Raw genomic sequence first — 16690 nt, forward strand, 5'->3', positions numbered from 1 at the left:
ACTTGGAGGCCCAACAACGTCTACAAGAAGAAGGTTGTGTAGTAGACATCATCCTTCCCTCGTCTCAGGTCTCGGGCCCTCTGCTCCATGCCGGATGACGATGATGCCGGCGCCAGGCGAGGAGGGGAGGACTCTCCCTTCAGGTCGGGGCTGGTTCCCCCAGGGTCCGCTCTGATCCCTGGGTGGTCTGAGGCTAGCCCCAGCCCTCCCGACGTGGCTTCTGCTTCCGGGCCTCCCGAGGCTGATCCCAGCTGCAGGCTCTCGGGCTTCAAGTTCGGTCGGAGGTTGCTTGGGTCCGCGAGCGACGACCAGTAAGTGCTTGATTCCTGCTTTGCTTGGTTTCTGTCGCCGAGGCTTGACGTCCATATTCTTTTGTCAGACAGGCGCCTGCGGCGAAGAGGTTGAAAGTGTCTTCTACGGCCCCGCTTGGGGCGAGTCCAGCTGCCGAGATGGCGCCTTCGTCCAAAGATGGCGCGGCTCACGCTTCCCTTGCCCGGTCGTCCTCGCGAGGACGACTGGGATGCTTCGGCGACGAGTCAGCCCCCATGGCCCCGCTCACCCTGGATTCGACTGTGCTCGATTCTGTAGCCAGGGCAGCAAAGGCCCAGGGGGTTCTTTCCTGCCAAACCATGATCACACTACCGTCTTATTCGCCCGCTCTGCCGGTTCCCGCTCCTTCTGTTCCCTCTGCCGCCTCTTCGACCAGGTCTCCAGCAAGCTGAGCCAGCTGCGGGAGGATCTTCTGAGTGCGGACCCTCGCCTGGTGGCCGGGCGCCTGGAGCTAGCTTCTGGCTGGGCCCGTTCCGCTGCCTCTGTCCGAGAAGCGCTGAGCCAGGCCATGGCGGCCTCCGATGGGGAGAAGCAGGCCACCGACCAAGCCAAGGCCGCTCGCGACGCTGCCCTGGGCGACACTGCGGCTGCCAAGGCTCGCTGCAAGGAGCTGGAGGTCGAGCAGCAAGGCCTGCATGACGAGCTCGCCAAGGAGGTCCACGGCTGCCAGGAGAAGGAGAAGGAGATGAATGCTCGGGAGGCTGCCGTCAAGGACCGGGACGCCGAGCTTGATGACCGCCACAGCCGATTGGAGACGCTGGAGCAGTCACTGCAGGCGGAGAGGACTGAGCTGGACGCCAAGGCGAAGGTCCTGGCGAAGGATCAAGTGGCCTTCACGAAGATGGAGAAGAGGGCTCGTGTCGCGCTGAAGACGCTTTATGAAAGCGGCTTGGAGGAGCCGTTGGCCGGCGCGGAGGACGGCCCCGCCAAGCTGCTTCCCTTCCTGGTCCATGCGCTTGAAGATGTTGTAGACGGCCTTGGCCCAACGGCCGAGGCCGAGGCACGCGCCCTGTCTTCAGCGGCGCTGATGCGTGTCCTCAGCCACATCTACCTGCGCGACCCCAACGTCGACCTCGACAGCCTGCTGGAGCCCGTGAGCAGCGACCTTGCCGCCGCTGCCGCTGAGGCCGTGAAAGGCCGAGCCGAAGCTTTGCTGGGGAGGTTCCGCGCCTTTAGCATCTTGCCCGGGCGTGGTGCCGCCAGCTCCGCAGCCCCAGGAGGCGGCGCCACCGGAGAGTGATCCCTTCGCGGCTTCTGTCCTGCTTTTATTCCTGCAACATGCACCATGCCTCGCGGAGGCGTTTAAACTTGTGTTTGGCGTCGTGAAATAATCTATGGCTTGTAATATTTGCTTTGAATTTCTTGGAATTTGCATTTTTCTCCCCTACTTGCTCGCGCTCTACGTCGACAGGGCCCTGCCCCGCGCATACCTCACCCAGCGTTAGCCCCGACCGCAAACCAGGACGGGACTAAGCAGCGAGGGGCTATGTGGCAAGTTAGGCTCCTGAGTCGCGATGCTCAGGAGTCCCCCTTGACGCACAAGCAACAAGTAGGAAAGGGGGAATGAGGAGTGGATTGATTGTTCTACGTCGGTAGGGCCCGGCCCCGCGCATACCTCACCCAGTGTTAGCCCCGACCGGAATCCAGGACGGGACTAAGGAGTGAGGGGCTATGGGGCAAGTTAGGCTCCTGAGTCGCGAGGGACCTCGTTTCCATACCTTTGCTCCGCTCGGGGAGGGGCGCGTGACGACCAGGTCCGAGGGACCTGGCTGGGTGGCGTGCGCTCGAGCAAGGCCCGGGCGTAGCCTACATGTCCAGCCCCCTCACGCGGCGCTCCCGAGGGGAGGCGTTGCGATGGTGCCAGACACTAAGCTCTGGGCTCCCTGAGGTTGGTACGGCCATAGGCCGCCTTAGTTGTTTATCACCAACGCAGAGCATAGTGCTTCCGTATGTGTACGGGCATAGCCGCTCCTCGGCAGTGTCGTTAGCTAGCGCAGAGCATGGTGCTTCCACTGGTACGTGGGAGGGGGCTCCCCTCCGGGAGGAGCCCCCGGGGCGTGTACTGTCGTGGTTCTAACTCTGACAGTGATGTAGGGGGGTAAGTATGGAGAGGCGAGGTCTTAGCTATGGAGAGGTTGTAAGGACGCAAGGTTTACGAGTTCAGGCCCTTCTCGGAAGAAGTAAAAGCCCTACGTCTCGGAGCCCGGAGGCGGTCGACTGGATTATGTGTGTATGAGCTATAGAGGTCCGAACCCTTGTCTCGGAGGAGGGGGGTGGCTTATATAGAGTGCGCCAGGACCCCGGCCAGTCCATGTTATGAAGGGTTCAATGTACATTAAGGTAGGGCGTTACTGATAACGCTAGTAATAAAGTGCTATGATGACCATAAAATCTACTTAATGACCGACCGTTAGCGTGCGGAGTGACTTTAGGTCTCCTGGCCGCCGAGTGGTTGGATCTTGGTCGAGTAATTGGTTCTTGGTCGAATGTCTTCGAGTCTGTTGAGTGGAACACCTCCAAGTCGATTGAAAGGTGATTTATTCTAGAGGTGTCCTTGGGTAGGGCTGTTAGGACAGGTCCGTGACCCTACCCTAGGTACACAGCTTCATCATTAGCCCCCGAATGGATCGAGGTCTGAGTGGGGAAGGACTTGAGGACTTCTCCGACTCGTTTTCTATGCCGTGAGCATATCTTGTTTCGGATCAACGGACCTGAGTGATGACAGCAACTCCCTTTTCAGTCGCCTTGATCCATTCTTAATTCTTCGCCGAGTGAGTTTCTTTACTTGTAAGGCTCCGAGTGACGGTGCGGAGGAGATCTTTGGTCTGACATGTTATTTGCTGCCCGCGGATTTAGTGGGATCTGAATTTTGGGAAGCGCGCGGGACAGGGGAGGCCGCAGTAATCGAACGAGATAGAGCAGAGCCGCCTCGATCCCCGCGCCACCTTTTTCGCCACGTATCGCTCGTGCGGTCGTTACGGGCTTTGATAGAGCCATCTGGGCCTACCTGTCAGCCACTCGGAAGCGGCCTCATATAAGGCGTTGGACCGGAGTCTCCCGAACAGTGCGCCCCATTATCTCTTCTCCTCCTCACGCCTCTTCTCTATGCTCGCTCTCGCTCCAGCGCCACCGCGCCACACGCGTCTCGTCGACGACAATGGTGAAGGAGAAGACAGCGGCTCTGGAGCGGGCAAAGAAGGCGACGGCGAGGTCAAAGGGGAAGGCGACGAGCCGGGGCGGATCTTCCTCACGGACTGGTCTGCCGAAGGGTTGGATCCCAAGAAGACCTCGACGACCTGGCCGAGGGAGGGTTGATCCCCTACAACTCGGCGCGGCTTCCAGGGAAGGAATCCGAGCCGCAACCCCGGGAGGGTGAGCGCGTTCTTCTTGCCACCCACGTCGACCGTGGGTTTTCCTTGCCTCCTCATCCTTTCTTCCGAGGGTTTCTGAACTTCTTTGGGGCTCAACTCCACCATTTTACCCCCAACTCAATCGTTTATCTTGCCGCGTTCATTTCCTTGTGTGAGAACTTCTTGGGTTGTCGGCCTCACTGGGGTCTTTTCAAGCATATTTTCACTTGTCGCTCCCAGATAGTCAAAAAGGCTAATCCGAGTGACGAGAGGACCCAAGTGATCCAGATGTGTGGGGGTCTTGTCATCTAGACGAGGGGAAAAGCTCCTTTCTGGCCATGATTCTTCCCAATTCAGTTCGCGGATGGCAGTCGACATGGTTCTACTGCACAGACCAGTCGACGCCAGGGCAATCGACTAGCCTCCCTCCCTTTACCATGGACCGAGTGGAAAAACCCTCCCCTTTGAAGGTGCTCCTGGAGGAGAAGGCGCACGTGAAGGTGTTGGTCAACCGAGTGGTCCAGCTCATTCGTGACGGGGTCACTGGTATGGATCTCTTGGAGGTCTTCCTTTAGCGGCGCATCCAGCCTCTCCAAGCCCGAGACCACCCGATGTGGATGTATTCGGGTCTAGAAGACTCCACTCGGATCTACCCGGAGGAGGTCGATGACGACACGCTGGAGAAGTGGCTGTCGAGCATTACCGAGAACAAGGACAATCCGAGAGGAGCCAGGAGAGTTCCCCCATTCGACCAGTCGCGTGTAGCAGAGCAGGTCTGATTCTGAGTTTTTGCTTGTAATCCGAATTCTGACTTTGTTCTCCCTGCTTTCTTTCAGGCCATTACTGAAATGTATTCGATGCCCAATGGGGAGCAAGAGCATTGGGCTGCAGCTAGGCCTCCGAGTGGGAGTCTGGCTCACCACTCGGTAGGATTTTTAAACACTTAGGCGAGCACTGAGCTACAGCTAAGCCTCCGAGTGGGAGTCTGGCTCGCCACTCGGTAGGATTTTTTATTTTACAAACATAGGCGAAATGGATTCGCAGCTAAGCCACCCACTTGGGGATTTCACACGCAAACAAAAGCAACAACAATTATAGGAAAATTTGTAACACTCTTGTCTTTGATAAATAGACTACATAACTTTTTCTTATTCCAAGCTCGTGGCTCATCGATCTGGCGATCGACATTGTAAAGGTGATACGCTCCATTGTGGAGGACTCTGGTGACGATGAAGGGACCTTCCCAAGTAGGAGCGAGCTTGTGTGGTTTCTGTTGATCCACTCGGAGGACCAAATCTCCTTCTTGGAAGGCTCGACTCTTCACATTTATGGCATGGAATCGATGCAAGTCTTGCTGATAAATGGTCGATCGGATCATACCCATTTCTCTTTCTTCTTCCAGGAGGTCGACTGCGTCTTGCCGGGCTTGTTCTGTTTCGTTATTGGAGGAATCGAAGTGAATCTGGAGAACATATATGAGATTATCTCCTCGGGGGGAAACCAATACTACCCCAGCACCGGAACCATTCAGCATCTTAGATCCATCGAAGAACATGGTCCAGTGCTCAGAGTGAACTTGAGTCGGAAGTTGCTGTTCGATCCACTCGGTGACGAAATCTGCAATTGCTTGGGACTTGATAGCTTTCTTTGCCTCAAACTTGATATCTAGGGGAAGAAGTTCAATCGCCCATTTGGCCACTCGACCAGTTGCATCTCTGTTGTGCAAAATCTCTGATAGTGGAGCGTCGCTGACGACTATAATGGAATGATCAGAGAAGTAATGTGCAACCTTCTTCGTGGTCATATAAATCCCATATACAAGCTTCTGGTAATGAGGATATCTTTGCTTTGAAGGAGTCAAAACTTCAGAAACATAATATACTGGGCGCTGCACTTTGAAGTCCTTTCCTTCTTCTTCCTGCTCGACCGTAAGTACTGTACTGACAACTTGTCCTGTGGCTGCAATGTAAATCAGCAAAGGCTCCTTGCTGATTGGGGCAGCAAGCACCGGCTGGGTGGAGAGCAGAGCTTTGAGCTCTGTAACGCTGCATCAGCTTCTGGAGTCCACTCGAACTTGTCGGACTTCTTCATCAGTCGGTAAAGAGGCAATGCCTTTTCACCGAGGCGAGAGATGAATCGACTTAATGCGGCCAAGCATCCTGTAAGCTTCTAGACGTCATGCACACGCACAGGACGTTTCATCCGGAGTATAGTACCAATTTTTTCAGGATTGGCATCGATTCCCCGTTCGGAAACGAGAAAACTGAGTAACTTCCCACCTGGAACTCCGAACGTGCACTTTGACGGATTGAGCTTGATATCATACCTCCTGAGGTGGGCAAAGGTTTCAGCAAGGTTAGTTAGCAGGTCGGAGCCCTTCCGTGACTTGACCACAATATCATCCATGTATGCCTCCACATTCCGACTGATTTGAGTTAGCAAACACTTCTGAATCATCCTCATGAACGTGGCTCCGGCATTCTTGAGGCCGAACGGCATGGTGAAATAACAGAAGCACCCAAATGGAGTGATGAAAGCTGTTTTGATCTCGTCGGGCCCGTACAGACGGATCTGATGGTACCCGGAATACGCGTCTAGGAAAGACAAACGCTCACATCCCGCAGTCGAGTCGACTATATGGTCAATGCGGGGGAGAGGAAAATGATCTTTCGGGCAGGCTCGATTGATATGCTTGAAATCAATGCACATGCGAAGTGACTTGTCCTTCTTGGGGACCATGACAACATTGGCGAGCCACTCAGAGTGGTAAATTTCTCGGATGAACTCCGCTGCTAAGAGCCGAGCCACCTCCTCGCCAATGGCCTTCCTCTTCTGGACGGAGGACCGTCGAAGATGTTCTTTCACAGGTTTAAATTTTGAGTCGACTCGTAGACGGTGCATAGCCAGCCCCCTGGGAACTCCAGGCATGTTAGCAGGCTTCCATGCGAAGATGTCCCAGTTCTCACGGAGGAACTGGATGAGCACTTCTTCCTATTTGGAGTCGACCATCGTTGAGATGTGAGTCGGAGCAGCGTTTGGATCGGTCGGGTGAATGTGAACTGCCTTTGTTTCACCGAACGACTGAAAAGCTGATTCTGAAGCAGGCTTCTTAGCTTGTAGCAACTCACTCGGATCTGCAGTCTTCTGATACTCTTGCAGCTCGACCACCGCCATCTGAGCGTCAGCAATCTTTGAGCCTTTCTGAAAGCACTCTTCTGCTTTCTTCCGATTTCCTGTAACAGTGATCACACCTTTGGGACCAGGCATCTTCAACTTTAGATACACATAACATGGTCGAGCCATGAAGCGTGCATAGGCTGGCCTGCCCAAAATAGCGTGATAAGCACTTTGGAAATCCACAACTTCGAATGTCAACTTTTCCTTGCGGTAATTCTTGGAATCACCAAAAACCACATCAAGAGCAATTTGGCCGATTGACTCCGCTTTCTTCCCAGGAATGACTCCTTGGAAACTCATGTTACTGGTGCTAAGCCTGGACATCGGAATGCCCATCCCTTTCAATGTTTCTGCATACAGTATGTTCAAACCGCTGCCTCCATCCATCAGGACTTTGGTCAGTCGAGTGCCTTCGACAACTGGGTCGACCACTAGAGCTTGCCTCCCAGGGGTGGCAATGTGCGTAGGGTGATCAGACTGGTCGAATGTGATGGCAGTCTGGGACCACTTCAGATAATTAGGTGTTGCCGGAGCAACCATATTTACCTCATGGTTAATAACCTTTAGTCGACTTTTGCTCTAAATATCAGCAAAAATCATCAGGGTGGAATTGACCTGGGGGTACCCATCGTCACTATCTTCCTTGTCCTCAACTTTGTCCGACTCCTTTTCCTTATCTTTGGACTGCTTGCCCTGAAACTGCTGGATCAGAAGCCAACACTGTCGAGTGGTATGCTTTGGGTAAATGAGTTTATCCTCTTCATCTTTCTTGGTGTGGATGTGGCACGGTAGATCCAAAACATCATTTCCATCTTGGTCTTTAACATTCTTGGGGTTCCAAGGTCCTTTGGGTTTTCCCTTAAATTTTCCCTGGGTTACGGCCAGGGCCTCCCCAGGAGCGGCTGGCTCGTCTTTCTGCTTCTGTTTCCGACTGGAATTTCCTCCGGTTTCCTGGGCGACTGCTTTATGCTTGCAACTCCGGAGTCGATCCTCATCTTCACCATGAGCGTACTTGGTGGCAATCTCCATCATCCAATTCAGAGACATCTCTCCGGTTCGACCGAACTTCAGATTCAATTCTCTGTACTTAACGCCTTCTTTAAAGGCACAAACTGCTTGATGATCTGGTACATTTTCAACTGTGTGATGCAATGTGATCCACCTCTGGATGTAATCCCTCAGAGTTTCATTCGGTTTCTGCATGCAAGACCTCAATTTCATAAGGCCTGCAGGTTGCTTGCATGTTCCTTCAAATGTGGTGACAAACACTCGGGAGAGATCCTCCCAAGTGTAAATGCTGCTGGGTGCTAACTGATTCAGCGACGCTTTGGCCGAGCCTTCCAACATGAGAGGCAGGTGCTTCATGGCTACCTCATCGTTCCCACCGCCAATCTGGATAGCCACTCGGTAATCTTCGAGCCAAGTATCGGGCTTGGACTCACCGGTGAACTTACTAACTCCAGTCGCCAACCTGAAGTTGGGAGGAATTACAGCGGCTCTGATGGCTCGACTGAAACACTCCGGCCCTGAAACATGTACTCTGCTACTGGTAGGCGCATCTCTGTCGCGGCCTTCTCGGTGAGCTCTATTCATGTCGACCAAACCTTGAATGAGAATGGATCTCGCATCAAAGCCTGGTTCCCTGGGGTCGACTGGAATTCTCCGCCCAACACTATGAGGGCGTCTGTCCACCTACTGTCGAGGCACATATGATCCACTCCTCGGGGGAGGGGTTGGCACTCGACGTTGATCATCACGATCGAATCGGTGATCATACTGCTCATTCCTTCTGTACTGATCACGCCAGTCTCCACGTCCCTCACGCCTCGGAGGCGATCTTGGGCTGTGAGCCGACTGGACTATATCCGCTGCAAGAGATCGACTGTGGATCCTGTTGCGCGATTGAGAAACAGCGGAATTCTGGTTTCCCGCTGCCCGGAGCAACGCTCTGATTTGCAACAAGCCTCTGCCAGCCTCTGACTGGGAGGGCTGAATTGACTCTGCTATACAGGCCGCAGCCGCCAAATTCTGAATCGGAGTACGATATACCTGCGGGGGCGGAAAGATTTGACGTCGACTAGATTCTGGAGACCATTGACGTGCTCGCTCGTCGAGTATTCGCTGGAGATTCTCCAGTCGAGTGCGCTCAGCCAAGTTAGCCAAGCGCGCGTCCTCCAAGGCTCGGGCCTCGGGGGTTCTCCAATGATAGGAGTGTGGAGTGCATCCATGTTCCGGCGGCGAAGTTCCTCCCGCTGCAACGACGTGAGAGGCTCGGGGAGATAGTCCTCGTGAGGACGCGACGGGTCGCCCCCATCCGCGCCTCCGTCAGCGCGGGGGAAACCGGGAGGACTGTGTGGCCCATCGATCACCAGAACCTCTACAGCTGGGTCACTGCTGTCGCATTCGGATGCGGTCTCTGCGGAGCCAGTCGAACAGGCCGTAGAGGGATTCGTCGGGCTCGATTGCCGCGACTTGTGGGGTGGCCAACTGGCGGGCCACCGCATGCCTCACCCACCTCTGAAGCCTCGACCGACCGGAGCGCTTGCGCCAACAAGAAACAGGGCAGGGAGATGCCACGGGAGCCGACCGATACTGGGTCGACGGCTGCCGCAGGAGGACACCACAGACGCATGCGCGAAAGTGCATCGCCCCGCGGACGGGGAGCGCGTCGACGTCGAGTGGAGCCTCCTGAAGCCAAGGGGAGTCGTCGGCGATGAACGTGAGCATGCCGAGACGGATCTCGCGGCCCTCCACCAAAGCTCCGCCCGAAACCATGATCAAGGAGATCGGAAAAAATCGCAACTTCTCCAACTAGGCGCTAAGACTCCTTGCCCCATGGTGGGCGCCAACTGTCGTGGTTCTAACTCTGACAGTGATGTAGGGGGGTAAGTATGGAGAGGCGAGGTCTTAGCTATGGAGAGGTTGTAAGGACGCAAGGTTTACGAGTTCAGGCCCTTCTCGGAAGAAGTAAAAGCCCTACGTCTCGGAGCCCGGAGGCGGTCGACTGGATTATGTGTGTATGAGCTATAGAGGTCCGAACCCTTGTCTCGGAGGAGGGGGTGGCTTATATAGAGTGTGCCAGGACCCCGGCCAGCCCATGTTACGAAGGGTTCAATGTACATTAAGGTAGGGCGTTACTGATAATGCTAGTAATAAAGTGCTATGATGACCATAAAAGCTACTTAATGACCGACCATTAGCGTGCGGAGTGACTTTAGGTCTCCTGGCCGTCGAGTGGTTGGATCTTGGTCGAGTAATTGCTTCTTGGTCGAATGTCTTTGAGTTTGTCGAGTGGAACACCTCCAAGTCGATTGAAAGGTGATTTATTCTAGAGGTGTCCTTGGGTAGGGCAGTTAGGACAGGTCCGTGACCCTACCCTAGGTACACAACTTCATCATGTACAGCCCCGCCCTGACACGTGCCCGGCACGGTAGGGCTAGGAGAGGTGTATCTGGGCACTCATGAGCCAGCGCGAGACTCACGACGCCCTACCTCGAGGCGAGTTGCGCCTGGCTCTGGGCCTTTATCAATGGTGTGTTCCTGCAGGGTGGTTAGAATGCAAATGCTCTACGTCCTCAGGTCCAGGCCCTTGAGCCAGCTCAGCCGCCGCTGGTATGACAGGTCGCGATGCCGTGGGTCGAGGCCAGGGGGTAAGGGCTGGAGAGCTAGTAGGAGCCCATGAGTCACGATGCTCAGGTACCCCCCTTTTAACGTGCAAGCGCTTTGCATGAAAGCGGAGAAGTCCGTGATAAGCAGCAGGTGACAAGTAAGCGCGAAAGAGCAAATTCATTTTAAGTAGACGCGGGAAAAGCAAACGCCACTGGGCCAGTTCCGAGCAGCTCGGGGATGATGCAGCCCGAGGGGTGCCCCCGACAAGGTAAGCAAAGAGCATAAGCAAAACGGATACATGCCGTAGGGACGGACCCACGCGACCTGGGAATGATGCGGCCCTGTGGGCGCTCCCAGCTAAAAACAGAACTTAGAAAGATGTCACCTGGTGTCGTTGAAGATGGAGTGATGTTGAAGAAGCGGGCGATGCGCGGTGAAGACGTCGATCCTCACGATCCCCCAGGCCCAGGAGCTTCGGGAGGATCCGGGGGCACTGTGAGTTTCCGAGGGCCATCTCCATCTCCGCCAGGACCGCACAATGCCTGACCTCCTGAGCCTCCAGAATGCTCCTCAGCAGGCGCTGATGAGCAGCGACCACACTCGGCAGGCTGAAAGGCATGCGAACGTAGCTGTGAGGTGGACCCTCGCAACGCCCCATGCGCGAAGGCCAGAGGCGCTCCTGAGACGTAGCTCGGTTAAGTCCTGGCACATCAATGCAAACGTGCAGCCCACTATCCTCGCCTGGATGTGGGGCTATGGCGAGCAAGCGGTGGCTGCCGCGCATGACTCTCGACTCCTGTAGCTCCTGACTGTTGCTTGCGATGAACTCCTGAGGGTTTGGTCTTCCTTGCCTTGTACCTTCCTGAGGGAAACATGCCTGGAAGCACCCCTCCAAGTGGTGCCCAAGCGCCTCCCTCGCGACATCGGCAAGGTCGGTGGCTTTCCAAGAAAGAGCCCCCGAGCCCTGCTTGAGGAGGGCGCCGGGTGCGCCTTCCTATGCGAGAGAGGGTGGCGCTCCCTGATTGGGCATAGATCCTGACCCAACACCTCCGGAGGCGCCTGCCACCTTATGGCTTAGGCCATGCGTAACCTTCTTCTTCTTGGGGGTCGCCTCGGGAAGTCTTCCGTTTCTGTGGTTCGGGTCTTCGATTGCTGCGGCTTGGAACGCGCGCTCAAGTGAACACACTGCGTCCCTTTCTTCACAGGGTAGGGTGATGATTCCACCGCTTCCTGGCATCTTGAAGACATTGTATCCATGGTGAGTCAGTGCCATGAACTTGGCCAGGGCTGGGTACCCGAGGATGGCGTTGTATGGCAGGCAGATGTGGGCAACGTCGAAGTCGATGAGCTTGGTGCGGTAGTTGTTGTGCTATCCGAAGGTGACTGGAAGGCGAACCTGCCCTATGGGAACAGTGGCACCATCAGTGACTCCTGAGAATGGCTTGGTTGGCTGAAGTTGATCGTATGGCACTTGAAGACTATCGAACGTCTCGACGGATAGGACGTTGAGTCCTGCTCCGCCGTTAATGAGGGTCCTGGTGACCTGCACATTGCTGATGACTGGGGAGCAAAGCATCGGGAGGACTCCGGCCGTTGCCGCGCACTTGAGCTGATACGCTGAGCTCAACGTGATAGCGCATGCAGACCACCTGAGAGGGCACGTGGCCTCAAGCTTGGGGAGGACTGCATTCACCTCGCAAGCAAACTACTTGAAGATGCGCTGTGAGGCTGGGGCCTGCGCGCCACCCAAGATGCAAGCGATTGCGTGCGGCTCCTGGAAGCCCCCAGCTCCCTCGTCTTGATGTCGGTCTTCATTCCTCCTTGGCGGTAGCGGCAGAGGAGGAAGGCCTGCGTTGCCGTGCGGGCGATCCTCACGAGGCTGACCTCTCCAGCCTCCCTCTCGAGGCTGGTCTTGCCAGTGATCCCCGTGAGGTCGGTCACGCCACCCTTGGCGAGGGCCACGGTCTTTCTATCGTCTGCCACCTCTTCCTCCTCCTCGGGCATAGCCCCTGTCGTTGCGCTCGGGGCATCGGCCGACACGTCCATCTCTCACAGCCCTGAGCTCTTGACATTCGTTGGTGTTGTGGGTGTGGAGGTCGTGGTACACTCAGTACCGGCTGCCCTTGGATGACACAGGCTGATCCCTACCTCACTTGGTGTCTGGCTCCGCTGCAAGCATGGTAGCCCCCTTGCACTTCACTTCCTTGGCCTTGGGCTTCTTCTCTTCTGGGTCGGCAGCCGGGAGTTCGAGGAGGGGAAGGCGCCCTTCCTCAGCCCTGGCGCACTTGGTCGCCAAGTTGAACAGCTCCAGGGATGTGCACAGGTCTTCATTGATTGCTAGCTCCTCCTTCATCTTGATGTCGCGTTCGCCATCGGAGAAGGCTGAGATGATGGCTTCTTCAGTCACCTTGGGGATCTTGAGGTGAGTGTTGTTGAAGCGCTGGATATATTTCTGCAGGGTTTCCCCTTGCTGCAGCTTGATGCGGCGCAGATCGCTCATGGCCGGGGGCCGGTCGCGAGTGCCCTGGAAGTTGGCGATCAAGCGAGTGCGCATCTCGTCCCAGGAGGAGATCGTGCCAGGAGCTAGGTTCAGGAGCCTGGTGCGGGCCCCGTCCTTGAGCGCCATGGGAAACCAGTTTGCCATGACCCTTTTGTCTCTGTTGGTGGCTTCGATGCACAGCTCGTAGAGCTATAGGAACTCCGCGGGGTCCGCCGTGCCATCATAGCGAGGGGGTAGGTCAGGCTTGAACTTGCTTGGCCATGCGACGCCGTGTAGCTCGGGGGTGAGAGCGTGGCAGCCTGCTGTGGCCACCGGTGCCTTTTGCTGGTACTAGGCTTGCTCCTGGGGATTACCGCGCGCCGCCGCTTGGAGCAGTGCGGGGTCTTGGCGTGGAGGTGCAAGGACGCGATCTTGGCGCGCCGGCGTTGGGAGCGCGCGAGCACCTTCTTAGGGACGAAGGATCTCTTGGCAGCTCCTTTCTTGCTGCGCAGGCGCCGGACGCGGAGGGTCTCGCCCTAGGGCTGCGCGTCTTGGAGCCAGGGCGCCTTCTTGGGGAGGAGGTGGTGGAGGCGCCTCCTGATCCCCGCCTCCTGCGCGGAATGGAGGGCGAGGCAGCGAGAGGGACGGCAAGGGGGAGCCCCTTGCGGCGCAGACGAGCTCGGTGATGTGGGCAAGCCAGTCCTCGTAGAGGTCGTCGATGGGGCGGTTGTGCACGAGCTCTCTTGCCAGGAGCAGCGCGGCGTGCGCGTCCGTGGGGGCGTGACGGGCGTGGGATGACGAAGCGGCTGTAGTCAGCGATGGTGTGGCGGTGTGGCCCCCCGCCGTACCGAAGGATGCTGGGACGACGCCTGCTGCTCGTTCCCTGCCGGGCCGGTGGCGGCGTTGGCGGCAGGCGACGGGGAACGACGAGGATGTCCGCCGAAGGGCGCCGTCTGGGTGACGCGGGTGGCGAGAGAAGCCCGGCGCTCGGCGCGAGCCCGACGAGCGTCAGCCATGGACACGACGGAAGATCACACGCAAACAGCGGAAGAAAGATTCCAGCGCACCCCTACCTGGCACGCCAAATGTCGGATTTCGGGTTCTGGCAGACCCTTGAGGTTCGAACACTGGGGTGTGCGCAGAGATCTCTCCCCTACCGATCTACGCCCAATCTCCTCGCGTGATCTAAGCTGGAAACAACGAACAACACAAGGGACACGAGGTTTATACTGGTTCGGGCCACCATTGTGGTGTAATACCCTACTGCACTTTGTGGTGTGGTGGATTGCCTCAGGGGCTGCAGATGAACAGTACACAGGAAGAAGAGCCTCGCGAGAGGTCTTCTTGAGCTGGTGCGACAAACTGCTAGGGTGAGTTCAGTCGCCTCTCTCTCTCTCTCTCTGCTAGGGTTCTACCAGATCTCTAGATGTCTGGGTGTCTTCATCTCTCCGGGGTCTCCGGGGGCGTCTCTCCTCTACTCTATGGTGGCTAGCTCTATTTATAGAGGCCCTGGGCCTCTGCCCAAAATAATGAACGGGAAGGGCGCCAACAATTGGCCATTTTAAAGGGGAACATCTAGTACAAGTTATCCCACTACTAGAAAAACCGCTACTAATGGCGCACCTAATTTGTCCATTAATGGCGCATCACTGGTGCGCCATTACTAGCACGCCATTAGTAATTTTTACTAATGGCGCACCAGTGGTGCGCCATTAGTATCTGGTATACTAATGGCGCACCACTGGTGCGCCATTAGTATAGGCCACGGTGCGCCATTAGTATGCCTCCCAGGGGCCATGTATACCCAGGTGCTTTGGCATACTAATGGCACCCGACCACGAGATGCGCCATTAGTAACCGCGGCATACTAATGGCGCACTGTCCAGTGATGCGCCATTAGTATGCTTTGTCATACAAATGGCGCACTGTCATGTGATGCGCCATTAGTATGAATATTAGGTTTTTTTTATTTTTTATTTTCTGTTTTTTGCACAGGTTACAAAATGTATAATTTGACAAAATATAGACAGCACACATCAACAACAGATTCATCGAATACAATAGAAGATTAGTCTTTGAATACAATTCATCATATTAGTCTCCGAATACAATTCATCATATTAGTCTCCGAATTGAAAAGACCGAACAAAGATAGAACATTATATTACAAGTCTCGAGACCGCGAGTAGCGAGTTTGTCTTCACATTACAAGTCGATATCGATCATCTAAACTACCATCACATAGAAGAGAGCTGCGGTCATCACGATGAGCATCATCACGATGAAACTCGTCTTCATCCGGTTCCTCCAACGCTCCCTCCCCTCTCCCGCTAGATAGCGGGCGTATCTAGATTCGGCCTCGGCCCTAGTGGTGTACCCTTTGTAACTGTTACCGCTGAATCGGTGAACCTGTCTCCGACACTCCTCCCAGTCATCGTAGACTCCGGGAACCTTACCCTTGTACACGACATACGTCGGCATCGCTATGCACTAGCCAAACGAAACGTTAGTACCAATTCACAGACAATACATAAGCAATATATAAGTATGCAACAGAACGATCGGAAGAGAAAAGCAAGACATTAATAGCATCGATTACATCTAAGTTGAACGACTCTCGAAACCAAAGAGACATACTACAAGTTCATTAAAGTTTAATTACAACATGAGCCAATCGATGTTTCAGAACTAGACACAGCATCACTGCTTTCGACTCGACTCAAGGGACCGGAGCGTGGATGAAGCCGCCGTCTATCGTGGGAGTCATGAAATAACGGTCGTTGTCAGCCTGCATTTGTAGCATTGTGTCGATGTCACTGTTGGACGGTTGATTGTTGAGGTAGAACTGCCCCGAGGTACGAAGGACATCTTGATGGATGATTTCCGCAAACTCCGACTGGATGCGAAAGAATTCTTGTCGGAGGTCCGCGTCCTGGATTGCCGACACGCTCTTTGCCCAATCTTTGAGTTTACTCGGTAGCAGAAGTTGATGATGGTCCCGTACGATCGCCCGCATGTGATGGATGGCGTAGTAGGCACCCTTCTGACCGCCAGGCGGCTGCTTGACGCAGCAGAACGTCGTATTGTGGGAGAACACGTGCTTGCCGTACTTACGAATAGGCCTGGTGAAGGTGCCTCCAGATTTGGCGTAGCCGGGGAGAACATCATCAAGAACCTTCTTGACATTTGTGTAGTCTACGTTCGACTGACGGTCCGGGTCGAAATACGTGGCCATGGAATATTTGGGGCTTAGGAGGATGAGCGTGCAACGTGTGTCACTGCAGAAAACACGGAATGTTAAAAGAAAAACGATCGAAATGTAAGAATTCATATGTTACGGGCCGGTTGAGGGGAGGACTTACTCGGGAAAGTAAGGCACGAGGAAGTTATCCTTATCTTGGTTTGCCAGAATGACGCCTTCGAGGTAAGAACTCGCGACTTGCCGGTCCCCAGCGCTGCCCAAGATCTTGGCACGCATGTAGAAGGGGTCGACTATCACAATGTCCGGGGTCTTGTCGCGAATGATCCGCATCTCCATACTCAGCGAAAATAGCCGAACGAAGGTGTAGTGCAGCGGATGAAGGTTCAACATAGCGTGGATGTCATCAAAACGCAGGACGATCGTACGCCCGATGGAGTTATCCACAAAGCCCTTGCCCTCTGGCACCTTGGCCGCGAAAACCGGGTATGCCACATCCTTCTCTCTGAGACGCCGCTTCTCCAAAGAAAGAACACTGTCATGCAG

This window comes from Triticum aestivum, chromosome 3A (assembly GCF_018294505.1).
Source record: "Triticum aestivum cultivar Chinese Spring chromosome 3A, IWGSC CS RefSeq v2.1, whole genome shotgun sequence".
Classification (NCBI taxonomy): Eukaryota; Viridiplantae; Streptophyta; class Magnoliopsida; order Poales; family Poaceae; genus Triticum; species Triticum aestivum.